Source organism: Bidens hawaiensis, unplaced genomic scaffold, assembly GCF_021521415.1.
Source record: "Bidens hawaiensis isolate Kalapana, Puna unplaced genomic scaffold, B.hawaiensis_p1.1 tig00008861_1, whole genome shotgun sequence".
Lineage (NCBI taxonomy): Eukaryota > Viridiplantae > Streptophyta > Magnoliopsida > Asterales > Asteraceae > Bidens > Bidens hawaiensis.
Window position 1 is genome coordinate 65,619 of NW_027491640.1, and position 6,000 is coordinate 71,618.

The window sequence follows — 6,000 nt, forward strand, 5'->3', positions numbered from 1 at the left end:
CACCGAGCCTTCAATGAATGGTCACTTAATTCAACCAAATCCCAATTGCACCAAATCTCTTGATTACGATTATGAGGTACAATACGAACGAAACTTGGTTCGGCGTTGGAACCTTGACCAACAGATGATTGTGAGGCAGCCATAACAACAAATATGAATATAGAAGAAGAGAAAACAAGAGATTAGAGAACTCAAAACATTGTAATAGCGTTTTTTTGTATTTTTTTGCGTTCGGGTTTGCGTTTTGAGTGTTGTGATGAACCCATGACACCAAATACCTATTTATACTAGTAGTGGGGTGCTTGGGGGAGCCAAAAAACGGCTATTTTTGACCCCAACGGTCAAAAAACGGCCAAAAAAACGATTTCCAATGGCTATATTCGATCCAACGGCTAGAACCGGTTAGGAACCGGTTCCGGATGGTTCGGTTCCAGAACCGGTTCCGGTTCGGTTCCGGTTCCTACCCGCCCCCACTCAGAAATGCAAGAACCGGTCACGGATCATCGGGTTGAATCAGATAGGGTCCGGTTCCTACAAAAAACGGGTAGGAACCGGTTCGGGTCAGGTTCGGGTCCACCGGTTCGGTTCCAGGAACCGGTTTCGTTGAACATCTCTACATACACCACCTTTCTCAAAAGAACCAGGGTTCTTTTTCTTTCCTTTTTCTTTTTTCACATACAAATGTTTTTAGAGTAAAAGTTATTTTACAAAGGATAACAAAAATAAAAAGTGTGAGAAGTCATAAATAATTGACATGTGTCAAGTGGGGACCAAAGGAAAAAGGGTATAGAGGTAATTGTATACATTTTCTCTCTACACATTCAAGGCACATGTTAATATCCTTATCATTTTAGAACGTTTATAACTTTTTCGTACGATATTTTTTTTAAAAAAAATTCATCATAATAACAAGCGTTTTTTATCTTTAATATGAGTAAGATTTTTGTTATATAAAACTTAAAAAAAAAATCACGTCATTGTGTCTTTTCGCACAACATTGTGTCTTTTTTCGTCATTGTGTCTTTTCGCACACCATTGTGTCTTTTCGCTTATCATTGTGTTTTTTTCTTCATTGTTTCTTTTTTTGTCATTGTGTCTTTTCGTACACCATTGTGTCTTTTCGTTTATCATTGTGTCTTTTGTCACACCCCGACCAAAGGCGGCGGAACATGCCGGGGCATAACGTATAGATTGGACAGTAGCTCAAAAGACACTAATTTAAGCGTTAATAATTATTTAATTTCATTAGCATTAAACAAGTACACAAATTCAATAATCGTACCAAATACATCAAAATTTTGTTATTTGAATAGGTATCCTAAGGTCAAACTATTGTCTTCATTCTTGAATAATATCGACTACTTGTACCTGTAACATGTATAAAAATAAAGTTTGTCAACACGAATGTTGGTGAGGATACATATGTTTTAGTTTTATAAATATATATATAGATAAATCACAATTCATATGTAAATGATTAGTATTACAATTCTTATGAAAACGCAAACAACTAAATAGATGTGGACCCGTTCTTATTGATACGAAATCAAAGTACTTGGGTAAATGTATGATCCTACTAGATGAGGATGAAATACCAACCACCATACATAATATAAACAATTAATCATATATAGCATTATCATGTAACATGCAATAATCACACATAAACATATATTGAATTGTGTTTGAAATAGATGTGGAAATAAAAGCGAGTAATGTAAATAGGGTATACATGTCACCCCTAAAATATAAAAAATGAAAAGGGGGATATGCAAACTCACATGCTAAGTTGCTAGATTTTCCACGCGAAGGTTTTTCTTTTATAATTAGGTTGTAACGTCGTCTTCATGGATGGCTTAAATGACGAAAAGCGAAAGGGGATCTTTGTTGCGAGACGTAGGCGATGTGGAACCTATAATAATTATCGTGGCTTAGAATCTAATCTCACTATCAACGCTCGTGTCGAAAATTAAGAATTCGCATGAAAATATTTGTCTTCAAAAATATTCTTATGACCTTATCGCTTATGACACAAATTCTAACTTTCGAATAAGACAACTATCAATTTACTCCTTTAAAAACGTGATTCAAATATATATAAGAAAATTTTATATTTATTAAAACAGTAGCTTTTACATTTTAATGAGTCAAAAACCATGCTTATATTTTTATAACGAAAATAAACATAGGCCCTTAAATTGTGCCTAGTGGAGACTGGTGTCGTCACCGAAAAAATGGCGTTAGCGTCGGCGGCTGAAATTGATAATTCCGGATCTGATTTTGAGTGAGGGAGAGAGATAGTAAACGTGTGGTTCGATAGCAAGCCGAAAGGTCTTAATATATAATATTACAAAAGCGTTTATAATTTTGGTAACACGAAATCTTCGTCGGGGTTATAAGACGCAAATAGGAACGGTTAGTCGCTAGCTGTAAACACGTCATTCAGATTGCGCGATTCTCGTCTAATGGCCGCGAGTCAACATAGGTAATTAATTTCGGTCGTTAGGTGTTTAATGCTCATTGTAAAATAGTCGCTGGAGTTTAAGCCGAAAATAAAGAAACGAAAACGGGAAATGATGAAGATGCCAAAATAATTTACTATTTTCACGTTGGCTTCTATAATTTAAACAGTTTACATCTTAGACTTTTAGTTCAACAAAAAATATTATTATAAGTAGATTAACATATAATATGGAAACATTCAAATATGTGTTGGTAACATGAAATAATATATATGAATCAAAACTTTTAAAACCGACACAATTAGTTGATATTTATTATTTCAGGGTTTTGAAAAAAAATCAAAACGGATCGGCTTCGTGTAATAACAACAACAATACTAATAATAAAACTAGTAATAATAATTCATCTTTATAAAATAAGTCACGAACGTTTGATTACATAAATTCGAAAATTGACGAATGTTATAGTATTCACAAATTTTTGAAAATTTCGTCCCGAAATTAAAAAAGAAAAAACAAACATAAAGAAAGAAGGCAACTGTCAAGAGATTTATATATATATATATATATATATATATATATATATATAAAATAACACAGATCTTCTGGTGACCCAAATAACGCTACAAATGGAAGACATGATTAGGACACTTATATATAGGATGTACCAGCGGCTTATCCACCATGCTCTTATCACATCGATATTTGTACCGTTACCCAAAATCACCCTAGGTTCCGAGTTATGACACACAACCGTATTCACCATGAGTTCCATGCGAGGATTTCGATAATTATGTGTGCACTCATAATTATTTAGAACGTCGCATGATGCACATGGTTCGTCCCGTTGTGCGGGTTTGAAAACGTGGGTAAAAGAAAACTCCTTTTTTCCGATATTTAAATGGAATCATTTGATCAAGAGCAATGAACATATATATAAATACGGGAAATTTAATGATCATAAATAACTAGTAAATTAATAATAATAATAATAACGAAATAGTTGGAGTTAACCATCGAGAGTAATAATGACAAAATGAAATAAATAGATAAAGGAAAATTTTGGAATTATATAAATAACTTACACGAACGATGTAGAGAATATACTTGAGATGACGACAAAATTCACGCAATAATAAAATAGGTTCACGCAACAAACGAATCACGAGACTTATGAATATAAAAATAGATGAGGTTTGAAACCAAGACTATAAATCGATGAGATTATGTAAGAGTACCGTGAGAAGGTGGTGAGTTTGGAGGGTTTGGGTAGCCATGTATCAAAATATCGAAATAAAATTTGTACATATGACTCCTATTAGATAACTATGTACATCACATGCTCATAGTCCCAATTTCCAAAACGTTTGTAGGAAATCGGTCATATGTATTTTATGATACAAATACGGTGCTATTAGATAACTATGCACATCACCATGCACATATTCCCGATAAATAACCAGTCATAGACCAATTAAATCATGATAATAAATTGTGTAACAATATATAGTGCAATAAACGACAAAATAGGAATAAATGAGGGATTGAATACCATTATAAATAACCATAATTCTCATTAATAACAAAACTGGGGATTTAAGAAAGTCAATACATTAGATTTAAAAGAAAATAACTACTTGAAAGAAACGTCTTTTAGGTAGCATGTCTTCATAAAGGGTTAGGCTTAGACTTGGGAACCGTTGATGTAACACACTTGTCCTTGAGCACCTTGAGTAGCTTGGTTAACTTGAGGTTGGTTGTTTGGGATTTGGTTGACTTGAATTGATTGAATGGGTTGGGCTTGAATTGCTTGGATGGGTTGAGCTTAGATTGGTTAAGGTTGATTTACTTGGGCTTGGTAAGTTTGATATTGAGTGGTTTGAGTTGGGTAGGATTGAATTTGGTTCATGTGTGCGAGTCTTGGGCATGTATTGCGGAAATGGCTATGGTCTCCACAATTGTAACAAGCACTAATAGTTGAGGGTGTTTGAGTAAACGGTTGAGCATAAGGTAAGGTTTGGGTAAGAGGTGAGGTAAATGGTTGCATCAAAAGTTGGTTGCGTTCACGACATGTGGTAAAGAGGTGACCAAATCGATTGCAATGGGTGCATTGTCGACACTTGAGGTTAGGCGAATGGTGAAAGTTACACGTATCACATAATGGGTGGGGTCCTATGTAGGGTTTCTTGGTGGGTTGGGCTTGTGATTGGGCCAATACATAGTTTAGGGAATTGGACTTTCTTTTATTGTTGCGGTAATGAGGAGAGTTGCTGTGCTTGAAGGATTCGGGCTTAGAAGACTCGGGTTTGGGAGATTCGGGCTTGGATTCTTCGGTGGGCTCGGATGCAGATTTATCATTGGGCTTCTTGGAATTTTTCCGCGTCAAGGTCTCGGCCTTAACGTGGTTTTCGGCGAGAGTATCGGCTAAGGTGATGGCATCGTGGAGGGTTTGAGGGTCACGACTTAGGACGGAATCTTGGATTTGCATAGGCAAACCCGAGATGTACTTGTCGATTGAACGTTCAAGGGGAGTGACCATGTGAGGGATGAGAAGACTCAGTTCATGGAAATGATCGTTGTAGATGGCGTCATTTCCACTTTCTTGTTTCAAATTCCAAAACTCCTCTTCCAACTTCCGAAGCTCATGTTTCGGGTAAAACTTCTTGAGCATGAGTTTCTTGAGGTCATCCCATGGCAAGGCCATGGCAACCTCAACACCAAGCGTGCGCTTCTCACCATTCCACCAATTGAGGGCATTCTTCTTGGGCATGCTCGAGGCGTAAGTGGTTTTTTTGTCCTCGGGACATTCACAATGGAGGAATATGCTCTCCATTTCTTCGAACCATTGGAGGAGAATGGTAGCACCGTCGATACCGAAGTATTCGGGCGGGTTGGCACTCTTGAATTGTTTGAGGGGGTAAGTAATTGGGTTCGGAGTTGTGGATGATGAAGAAGCATTCACAGTTTGCAATTGAGAGATGATCGATGGGAGGGCTTCTACGATGCCTTTAGCAATGCGGGACGACATGCTGCGGCCAGAGTTGCCGGTGCGACGGTTACGGTTGATAAGGCGGGATGAAGACATTCTACAATGACAACACGTGAAAAGTTTATTATGTTTTGAAAAAAAAATTGTATAACTATGTGAAATTTCGAGTTTTGTGAAAATTCATGAGAGTACAAGATATATATATATTTTTTTAATAACCTTAACTTAGAATACAACATAAAAATTTAATACCCTTAACTTAGGGTATTGATGGAATTGATAATTTGGGAAAATATTCATAAAAAAAAATTAAACAAAATCTCATCGTTGATTTAAAAGTGTGATCGTCACATGACCATGTTTAATACAATGAGGGTAGTAGATTCGGTTTCGTTTGGTGTGATATGTTTTGGCTTAATAAGTTCCACACCCTTACTAAACACTCTAGGAAGGCAACCGGGTCTCGCGATTGATTGAGATTTATGCGCATTGCACTTCCTTAGGCTCGCAAGTCTTGGTGTCAAGTGTTCGGTAAACAAGCGTGTCACT